Below are 11750 nucleotides of genomic sequence, written 5' to 3' on the forward strand. Positions count from 1 at the left end.
TAATTAAAATACAGTTTATCATGATTTACTACATTGTGACTCGCATAAGAAGAGTTTAATGCATTATTTTTCAGCAGTGAAAATGCTGCTTGTAAGGCTTTGGGTGATTTCACATGACACTGCGTATACATGTGGGAGGAGAAAGAAAATTCTTGGATCAGTTGATGGATTATCTCTAAATTGTCTTTGTCCTTAATGTTACAGATGCTAATAATGATTTACAAGGCTTGACCATATTCTGCTCCTTTAGGAACAGATTTTTGAAATTGCTGTATTTGAATGTTCTTTCCCCAAACCTGTTTGGTTTGGTTTCTTTTTTTAGTATTTTTATTGTCTTGTTCTACAGATAGACACAATGTCATGATATGAAGAATAACCTTGATTACTCCAATGTTACTAGTGACCATGTATAACCAGGTCTGTATAACCTCAGGAAACCACAGTATAATTATTAGCTATCAGGAAATATTACTCTGATGCTCATAACAATTCATAAATTGTAGTTTCAAAGGATAATAGGGTCTGTTTTCTATTGATTTTTTTAATCTGCTGAAACACCATCAAGTGTGACCTTCATAAGCACTTAAATGCATGATTGAATCCATTATTTTAAGAAAAATAGCTACATAATACCCTGGTTTTAAGGACAGTTGTAGATGTCAAATATCTAAGTTTCAATATGAGGAGAATTGCTGATATTTTGAAGAATTTTGATGCTAGCTCAACAGATGCATTTGATAATCCTAAATCAATTCCTGTCAGATTAAAATAATTTGACAGGTTTAGATGTTGATGGGGAAGGTGGGACCATTTTGCTTCAGTTATTCTGCCCATCTATTCTAATTAATCTCCACTTAATTTAAAAAAATTACTTACTGTATCTGATAATGAGATAATTTGTAATTCAATTAACAGCACCATTTACAAGCCTTTAATGTGAACAAAACCACCTGCTGAACTGCTCAGCCTGCCTTATACCTGAGACATGGCAAGATGAATCTTCTTCCCCTGGCATGCCAGGATAGGCAAAGTCAGTTCACGTCATTGCCCACAAAGATGTACCAGTTCCACCTGTCTCAAATACCAGTAAAATTATATTAATAATTACATGCTCTTTACAAGGAGCTGTCAAACAGTGTCTTTATTCAGGTCATGATATAAATATTGAGCTTTCAGTTGTTATATAAGAGAGAAGTTCACAGTATAGGACAACTCGATCAGACTCTTGCAGTCAAGCAGTGTTCTTGTGGATGGGTTGTTTTGACCCAGCTGTTAGTAAGGTGTGCTCCCTCTCCCTTGTTTGATTTTGTTGTCTATAGTGCCTCTGAAAAAGGACAGATGGATTGGAGAGTTTTGAGTGGTTTTAATGCCCTGAATGTTCCTTTTTGTTTGCTTTTTTTTTTCCCTTTGGAAAACTTGGAGTAAGGTGAATTTACTGGACAAACAAATATTTTCAACAATAACCTTTTTAAACTGGAATAGAAACTGTGGTGTTATAATTGCACTCACTGATATCTAACTTATTACTAATATTTTTGTTTCTTTAAACAGAAAAGAAAGGTTTTGTTTTGAAAAGTTTATAATGAGAATACTGAGCAAGAACAGCCCCATCTTAAAGCAACAAAAACCCTCAAACAAACAAAAAACACCAAGTTGCTTCTGTTGTGGAAAAAATAGTCTTCACATCAGTTACTTTCTAAAACTCTTTTACACCTGGTTGCTGTAATTAATTGAAAAATGGACTCATGTTCCTTAGCTATGTTAAGTTATAGCGGAGCAAATAAGGTAGACATAAACTCATCTACTTAAAATGTTTACACAAAGTATAAGTACCTTGGTAAATAGTATTTTTTTGATAGGTATGATAGTATGATCTAAAATGAAGATAATGACATAACCAGAGTACAAAAAGCAGGTGGCACAACAGGAGGGGTCACATAGGGTACTGTAACAGTTCACCGGGAAAGGAAAGGACAGAAGAGGGAGAAGAGATCAAGTGTCTGTATTTCCTCCAGGACTGTGACTCAGGATGGAATTTAAGCCAAATGACCAGATTTAATGCTTCTAATCACTTTTTTTCTTCTAAGGTTCTTTTTTTTCCCTTCATGACTAGCACCATTTAAAAAAAGACCTTAACAGGCCAACGTTCATCCTAATTATTCTTTCGGGTTTGTGCGCACTCACAATGCCAAGTATTCAAGGCGATCCAAATTTTTCTGCCTTTGGCAAAAGGAATTAAATGCTTGCCCTTAACATTTGTACCCTATGTGCTATATGTCCACAGGCCCTTTGAAGTAGAAGTGACAATGTTAAAAAGAGGTTATAGCTTCTGAATTTTTTTAGATCTTTAGAATCACGAATAGATCACAGTAAACACTGACAGGAGGATGGTAGAGCTTGGCAACAAGTTAAGACTAGTAATATCTGTATCACTTCAAATATAAGAGTTGCTGGTTATTGCAGTATTGGAGGCATCAGTGTAGTAAGTTCCAAACATGTATGCCTTTGGTATCTGCATTCAGAATTGCACCATTTGCTTCTTAAAAAATTTACTTTTGAATGGACATCAATATAAAACGATAGCCAGCAGGCTGTTGTGGCAGGTTATTTTGTTGTTTGGTTTTAAAGTGTTCTGGGCACTTGGAGCTTTTTACTGTAATGTGGTTCCCGGGAATTGGCTGCTGTTTAGCCCGTTGCTGGCTCCTGTTATTTCTTTGTGTACATGACTGGAAGGCTTTTACTCTGTGCTTTGAGAGCTCTTTATTTGTGGCTTTTGGGAACAGCAAACATAAGATTTTATTTCTAAAATTTACTTTGGATTAATTGAATGGGTTGGCCAATGTAGTTAAAATATCAGTCATATCTTTTGTTTTTTTTTTCTTTTTGTCACTGACTTTTATGACTTATTGTCATTTCCATATTCCTAAAACATGGATTCATGAACGTAATATTTAGACTATTTAGAAATATATTTTCCTTGGTATGCAACTCAGGATGACACCAGGTCTGCTAACTTAAGTTAGCTAAGAGTTCCTTTTGAGCAACTTAACTCCAATCCTTAAAGCCTAACTCATTTTCTAATTACAGCCGGTGTTGGTTTTTTTTTTTCCCTAATGGCTGTATTAAACACACAGTCTTGGATTGCTTTCAGTTTGACAGGTTGCTGAATTGTCACCAGTTTGCCTACTCACTTTTTGTCTTACTACCAGAATAATCTTTGTGCCTTCTGAATTTTCACACATTTTTCTACCTATATGTGCTTTGTTATTGAATTGCATCAAACCTGATCCCTTCAGGGCTCAAGTAACTCACATCTGGTTTGCTGCTGTTGGCTATGTCTAGTAGTAGCTGCACAACTGTAAGTCTTGAAATTTAGAAAGGAACTATTTAGGTTATTATGTAGTTTGTTAATATGTGCATTATTGTGATCTTTATGTTGTGAGCATCTATGTCACAGTAATACCATGGTAAAATGCTAGTTTGCATCTTCATTCTTGCCCTTATAGGTCAGTATTTGGCCTCTGTGCTTGAAAAGCAGAGAGAAATTTTCTTATAACTCAAATGTATTTGTTATCAAATACTTTGATAATCCAATCCTAACTTAGAAGTTATTTTCTCTTGTGTTTGTTAGAGAATTACTTTCACAGGATCGTGGGATAATTCAGGTTCAAAGAGACCTCTACTCTAACCTCATCCAAGCAGTGCCAGTTGTGAGGCAAGGCTATTCAGGGCATTAACCAGTCAGACCTTGAAGACTTTCAAGTGTGGAGACTGCACAGCCTGTCTGGGACCCCATTCTTCTGCTTAAGTGTCATTATGGTGAATAGATTTCTCCTATACCTTTCACCTTCACACAGTTTTTATGATTATCTGTGATGTTTGAAGAGAGCTTTTTTCATAGTCCTTATTAAGCTGGCCTAGCTTATTACTTTATAAATGTTAGAAAATGATGGGACAACATATTGTCATAAAAGCAATGCAGGGTACTGTTGCAAACCTGAACTGGAAGGGTTTCACAGTAGGCTTTCTGCTTTGACACAGAAAGGAGGTTTTGTTATGAAAACAATTTCCATTCAAAACTGAAGAACTATGATATTTTTCAGACAAATGAAATGTTACAGTATATGGTTCTGTATCAATATAATGCTCTGTATCTTCAGAACAGATATCTGAATGGCTGCAGGTTCTACTGCTGAATGTAGTTGTCACTGTGCAACAAGTATATGCTCCAAGTCTAGTTACTGCAAAAAGTGCGCTGGGTTAGACAGCATCGGTTTGTGCTTCAGTTGGCAGAAAAGCTATGCTGTCCCTGGGGAGCCTCAACCAAGGCAGAAAAAAAGCTTTTCCAGAGATGAGCTCTTTCCAGTAGAGGAAATGACATCTGTTTCTATTGTTTTATACCTATTCTGAGAGTCTCCACTGAATAGTCTCCTGCTTTGGTGTCCGAGGCTGCCAACTTAACATACCTCACGAGTGCTACAATGTTGCTGTAATCCCTCCCATGTGGATTGAGGCACATTCTCTGTGTGAATTACTGGGAAGAAAGATAGGAATTGCGTTGTTACAGTAGAAACACTTTAGGAGCAGATACTGAGTGTGGGGGTCAATACCTGCAGTGACCGCAACACCCACTATGTTCTAAAGTGCTGTTCCTTTGCCTCCCGTAGCAGACTTAAGTGAGTGCTTTGTTTGGTTTATTAAACTTCATTTATCCCCCAGCTCTTTCTTTAGCTCAATCTCCTCTTCCTTCTAATGCTGAGGAAAACAGAACCTCACACAGGAAAATACTTGGTAGGTCATTTACTCGGTAGAAGTCCTACAATATTGCTGAGACAAGGGTAGCTAAATTCCAAACAACACATAAGTGTTCATAGTGATGGACTTCAAGCTGTTTTGATGAAGAAATTACAGTTGCTTTTTATTGCAACTTTAAAATACTGGTGTCCACATATAAAATATCAGCCCTGCTCTAGAGCAGAAATTAGGTAGTTAGTCCTTTAGTGTAGGCCTTTGTTAGGATGTATGAAGTCGAAGATAGCTGAAATCAGTCTGTAGATTTGCTAGCTTGAGCATTTTGAAAGTCTTGGTATAAAGCCCAAAGCCTATGTTCTGTAGTGTCATTAAAAGCATTGCTATTACACTAGGTTGGGTGAAATATCCAGCCTACTTGTCTTATTTCTGACAGCAACTACTTGAGGATACTTCAGAAAAGAGCATTAAAAAAGGTGTGAAGGAGAGGATGATCCTTTCTCTGGTACATCTCCAATTTAAGGATTTCCAAGGGGCAGTATGTATGTTTCCAGTACTCTGGAAAGGGTCAAGATGGTATACTGACGTGCATAGGCTTGTTTGGATCACTAGTTAAATAAATGTGGTCTTAAAATAGAACTAGTTTGTCATCTCTTCAACCCTCATAATTTCTTTCAGTTTCAGATAAACTACATTCAATCTGGGAAATTCAGACTGACAAATTGTAAAAACCTCAAAATGAGAATGTTCAGCTAAGACATGCACATAACTTAAACCCAGTCCTTTGCCAGAAGTACACATTAATTATGATTTAAGTTTTTTAATACAGTCTTAGTTTGGATTAGCTGAAAAAAAAAAGCAGCTTGTTTTTCAAAGACTCATCCAATTATTCTTTTTTATTGTTTCCATCACCATAGGGCAGAGTTAAGGCTGTTTGGATGCCCTCAACTGTAATTATACTATTGCAAGCAATTTACCCAATGTTTACATGCATATAATACATTGTGTATTAACTTCATTAACCCTAATGCGCATTGGATCAGGTCCAACATAGATGTGTTGCTGAATTCGTAAAATGCTTTGGGATACTTCAGATAAAAGGCACTGTGATAAAGTGGGAGTTAGTAATTACCAGAAGCGTGAGGAAGTGGTTATATTTGACTCCAGCTATTGACCCATAACTCTTGGAAAGAAATTGAAAGCTAAGTGGTAGATACTGCAGAAGTAACATCCCATCAGAAAAGCAATGCAGTTTCATAGTCTCTAGCTACCCAGTTTTGAAAGCAGAAGGTGAGACATTTTTGCCTGGTTACAGTTAAACAAAGTGCCAAGTATTTCTTTTTCCAACTTGCTCTTTGCATGCTGAGCTGTAGGCTCATCTAAAGCGTGTTGCAGCCTCCAAAGCATCATATGACCAGCTGCACTGTTTGAAAGACCATTTCATTCTGCAGGGTCCTCTTTCCTTTCAGCTGCCATGACCATCCTTTCTTTGTATTGCTTTAGCACAGGGATACACGATGCACATGAAGCACAGTCTTTATAATCCTTCTGGTGATTTGATGTTGGCATTTACCTTCCTGAAATTACTCAGCTAAGTGTCAGTAAGACTGCAGATTGGCATGGTCAGATACCCAGCAGAACAGTAATTTGCAGCACTCCAGATCTCATGAAATTTGGGCATCATCCATTTGGCTGCCAGCAGTAAAACCTGATTAGCAAGAGACAAACAGAATGAATCTGAGAAGTTAGAGCACAATGTGTCTTGCTAAAGCCAAATTAGGAGGAATGCAAGTGGTGTGCTTGAATGTAAGTATATTGAAGGTAAACGTATTCCTTCTGAGGTAAGGAAGGAAGAGAAAACTTACCAGTCTGGTTTGTATAGGTAGCAACTACGAAGTACCTCTTGTCATTCTCTTGGCCTGTATATTTTGGGGTTTAAGGTAACTGTCATGGTTTAGGCCCAGTTGGCAACCCAGAAAAAAACACACAGTCTCTCTCTCTCCCCTCCTTTCCTCCCCCAATTCCCAGAGGGGTGGGGAGGAGAATCGAAGGAATGTAACTCCCATGGGTTGAGATAAGAACAGCCCAGTAACTAAGGTATAACACAAATCACTGCTGCTACCACCAATAATAATAATGATAAGGAAAATAACAAGGGAACATAATATAACCGCTCACCACCTGCTGATCAATACCCAGCCTGACTGATCAGCAATCCAGCCCTTCCGGGTAGCTGCCCCCAGTTCTACATCCTGGGCATGATGTGCTGTGGTATGGAATACATCTTTAGCTAGTTTGGGTCAGGTGTCCTGTCTCTGCTTCCTCCCGGTTTCCCCTTGCCCCTGGCAGAGCATGAGGCTCACGAAGTCCTTGGTCAGAATAAACATGACTTAGCAACAACTAAAAACATTGGTGTTATCAGCGTTGTTCCCAGGCTGAAAGTCAAAACACAGCACTGCGCCAGCTACTGAGGAGAAAAAATGACTGCTACTGCTGAACCCAGGACAGTAACCCTCTTTTCTTTTTTTTTTCTTTTTTCTTTTTTCCTTTTTCTTTTTTCTTTTTTTCCTTTTCCTTTTTCTTTTTTCTTTTTTCCTTTTTTCCTTTTTTCCTTTTTCCTTTTTCCTTTTTTCTTTTTTCCTTTTTCTTTTCTCTTTCCTCTTTCCTTCTTCCTCTTCTTTTCTTTTTTTTTCTTTTTTCTTTTTTTTTCTTTTTTCTTTTTTCCTTTTTTCTTTTTTTCTTTTTTTTTTTAAGAAGATTTTTCAACCCCTGTATCTTTATATAGAAAACTCCTATTGAAGATGATCATAATGCTAACTGCCAATCACTGAATGTCTTGATAGCATAGCCAAGAGCTTTCTGGAGAGTAGAAAGAATGTGAAAACACTTAAAAGGTCTTGCATTAAAAAAATCAAATAACCTTAAAGCAATCATTGACTCTTTTCTCAAAAATAGAACTGGTGAAAGGAACGTGAGAAAGAGGCCATTTCTCCCAAAGACTACAGGGATGGAATGTTATTTCAAATGTTAAGTGTGCTACTGAAATCATCCTAGGTCCTCAAATTCTGAAAATAAAGTCCTGAGGTGATGTATAGTTCCTGTCCCTCTCAAAAGGATCATGATGCCTGTGACTTAGGAATGTGAATTCGTTAGCAGGGTGTTGTTTGTCACCCTGAGGGGTGTCCCTCTCCTGCAGAGCAGTGGTGGGTGCCTTTTGGACTGTTGTTCAGCTGTGGTCATATGGAGGGGCCTGGAAGCACCATGGACAAAAGGTGAAATTCCTCTCCGTACCCAGTGACTTTGCTTTCATCATATTGGAAATAGGAATTATTATATTTTCTATATTATATAGGAAATATTTGTCATGGTGGGTAATTGGCACGTATGTCATAGCAAAGGCCACAACAAATATATCTTTAGAAAACCCATATAAACCATCTCTTTCCTGGTGCGGCAGTTTGTGTGCAAAAACTACTTTTCACTGAGATCTCAGTGGAAGCCCCTAAATGCAGATATCCTTAGTAAGAAGGCAGATGTCAGAACCATCCACATCATTTACAGAGAAGCTGTGTTTCTGGACAGATAAAATGTTCTTGATGTGTTTATAAACAAAACAAAATATCTCTCGCAGCTAGGAGTTCAAACCCTCTTTTCCCAGTGAGAAAGAATTTAAATGTGCTGTGTGGTAGTAAATATAATCTGCTTACAAAGAGGGCATATTTTTGCCACTGAAGCAATTTATTTAGAAAAACAGACATATCAATCTAAGGTAATTACAAATTGCAACAGGAAAAATAAAGTAAGTACCTCAGAGGCACTTGTTGTGAAAGGAATTTTCAAACAGAAACATACTGGGTGGAAAAATACAATATGTATTGTTTCTGTCCACTGTCTAGATTAGTTACTGCATTAATGTGCACTAATGTACATTTATGCACTCCTGCTAATCATATCCAGAGCACCTCTTAAGTAAATAGACTCTCTCTGTTCCAGCTAGTCCCGTTGTATAAAGCATAGCACTAATCAAGCAAGTTATCAGTGTAATTAGGGACTAGAAATCACTAGGGGCATCATGCATTATGATTTGTCTGCTCTATTTTTAAGATCCTGAAATGCAAATAGGTAATAAATTGTGTTAGTGATAAATTGTTTTTATTTTATGTTGAAATTAGTATGAGACAGGCACTCAAATGGCATATATTGACATAAATTGCTGGCTTCTTTCATCCCTTCCCCCCTCCTCCCACTCCTCATGCATGAAGCACCTAACCCTGTTTCCTTGCCAGAACCACAAGAATGGGGCTTCTGTTAGGTCCTGTGCTATCCTAGAGGCAGATGCTTTTCTCTGCTTTCAGTGAAGGGAAGGAGGGGCAGAGTGGAGATATCAGAGGGAATTGGGAAAGCAGGTGCAATGATTTGCGTAAAAAACACTCAGAAATTCTCACTCTGACAGAGGATATCTCTGAGTACGGGGGAGGGAGGGTGTCCTGAGCCTGGGTACCAGGAAACAAGAACATGTTCATTTTACTTGACTAATTACCAGCAGGAAATCTCTGGCAGGAGTTGGAGCCTGACCGTTGTCTTCTCTTTTGGAGCTCCAGAAGTGGTATAGAATAAAGCATGTGACAGTGGAGGCCATCAGTGCAAACTAAATAGGTATGCACTTTGGCATGGATGGACTAGGGGAGTGACAGTGGATAAACTAATTGATATAAAAAATAGGAAGGTCATTGAATATCAGAACAATCATCTCTTCCGCATCTGTTTGCCTGAGCCGTTCATGTTTTGGCTAGAGCACAGAGCACAGACTTAAATTCCCCAAATTACTTATCGTGGCTTCTTCTGTGTTTCCATTTATAACCTCAGAAAACTCTCATAATAAAAACCCCTCTAAGTTAAGTCATTTGGAAGGATGCAGAACCACATGTTCTGGAAATCAGTAGCCAAAAATGGTCTATACATGTAGGAAGAGAGGGTATGTGGTCTGAACTGAGAGGAAAGCTCACACAGGTTTTTTTAAAGCAGAAAAATTTAATCAAATATCCTTCCTTCTTCAGGCAAGTGTGCAAAGCTGCGATGGAAAGATGGCACACAGGATAGGAGGCTCCTTATCCAAGTCCTGGAGGAAGGTAATTATACAAGCAGAGAAGGATCTGGCCCACAGTACAGTAGCTTCAAATTTTGTTTATCATAACGTATCATATGTTTTCCATAAAGTAATGGAAAAGGTATCAAGTGATAAATGACCACTAACAATTTTTAATCCAAATGTTGGTACCGAGGATGCAGAATGAGCAGATAGTGAACAGTTTCATCTCTCTAGAGAGAGGGGGAATTTCTTTACTAAACATGAATAATTTCAAAGACTGAACACATCCCACATGTTTCTACAAGTAGGAAAGCAACCTAAATGTATTTTAATTCACTTTATTTTCTCTGAATCATTTGCTTATGTCCAAGTGATATAAGACAAGCACATGTGAGGTCTTTCTGGGGGGTGGAGGATTGGTGTTGGTGTGTCATAAATAGCTCTCCCCAGAAACCCAGGCTTAGGAGCTAAAGAGCAGTTGTTAAAGGGTACACAGGTGGATGGAGACAGCTGGAATTTATCCACACTTAGCTCAGAAAGAAAACTGTCTTTGCACGTGTGTATTGACCAGCACCTCCCAGGGGTATCTGCTGTCAGGTAATCTATTGATTGCAGATGGATTGTTGCAGGAAATAGAAGTTATAGGTCAAAATACGCTTCTCTTGTAGCAAGATACACAGCAACTGGAGCAGATCAAAACTATTTACTGCTAAAAGAATTAGCTGACGTGATTAATAATCCTCTTCCCCCCATTTCCCTCCCCCTCAGCCCCACATTCCTGAATATAAGTGGTGTTCAGATCTGAGTTCTTTTTTTTTCCCCAGAGTGTTTGAATAAAGTGGGTTCATTTTTTCTCAGCCTTTCAGTAGTAGATAAAGCAATAATTGTGATCCTGAGGGGCAAGGAGGTAACCCTGCCAGTGACCCACGGGTCCTGAGCCACAGCTTGTGGGAATCATCTGCTGGGAAAGTGGTGTGCAGATAAGAGGTACTCAGGCTGCAGTGAAAGGGAAATTTGAGCAGTGAAGCTAAACTTAGGAAAGAAGCTAGTGGAAATCAGAAAAGAGTAAGGGCTGTGGATGTCAGGTAGACTGAAAAAGCCAAAAGATGCTGTCTGCTCAGTGCTGTTCTCCCTCTGTTTCTTGAGTATGCTGGTTCTTGGATACACATGTGTTTGAGGAATTTTAGATTAATTTTCTTTTAAGGGTATTTTCAAAATGAAAAGAAATAGATTTAAATTGAATTAAATTTGGAATTTGTTAACATGAAAAGAAATAGAAATAGCGTGGGTTTTTTTGGCACCACAATATCTTTGCTATTGGGAGGCTGTAATTTATAATCAGTAATTTTTCTTGGCATCTCTTCATTGGTTGATGTTAAATAAATAAAACATTCAAATTGCAAATATTGACTTGAACTGCAAAAAGAGAAAAGACGTCCACTTTCTACTTAAACAGCTCCTAGCAGGAATATCTTGTTTGGAGAGAGTAAAAAAAAAAAAATCCAAACCACCATAAACCAAAACCACACCTCCAAATATCGGTATTGGATTACCATTTGCACTGTGACATGAACAAACATCTGGAAAAATGCTCGAAAATGGGTAAAATACCACAAATATTTCTTTCCTGCAGTAGGTATCCAGTTCCATTTAAGGTGTTCGTAAATTATCCGTGTATTGGTACGACTAATGTAGGGGAAACCTTATATTCCAAATCAAGTTGTGAAACTACCCTGTTAGATCAGGTTAGCGTAGCAACCTTATTTCTGTTGTTTCACATATGCCTTGCAGCATGCCTTCATGCTTTGTCTTTATTCCACGAAGCAAATAAGCCCCTAAAGCTAGCAAAGTACCTAACAAAATGCCTTGCTGAATAGGAACCCAGATGCAATAGGTGCTTTAAGATTCTGAT

At 38.0% G+C, this 11750-nt stretch overlaps 1 long non-coding RNA gene across 1 annotated transcript; it reads left to right on the top strand.

The window, feature by feature from the left end:
- Positions 1 to 320: 320 nt before the first annotated feature.
- On the top strand, positions 321 to 1107 carry LOC133267508 (uncharacterized). Its single transcript, XR_009742792.1, has 2 exons — positions 321 to 417; positions 916 to 1107. It is a non-coding gene; the product is annotated as an uncharacterized LOC133267508 (long non-coding RNA).
- Positions 1108 to 11750: the final 10643 nt, after the last annotated feature.

The sequence above is a fragment of the Pezoporus flaviventris genome, unplaced genomic scaffold, assembly GCF_033815535.1.
Source record: "Pezoporus flaviventris isolate CSIRO_AGI_PZ_B2104156 unplaced genomic scaffold, CSIRO_AGI_Pfla_v1 ptg000001l, whole genome shotgun sequence".
Taxonomy (NCBI): domain Eukaryota; kingdom Metazoa; phylum Chordata; class Aves; order Psittaciformes; family Psittacidae; genus Pezoporus; species Pezoporus flaviventris.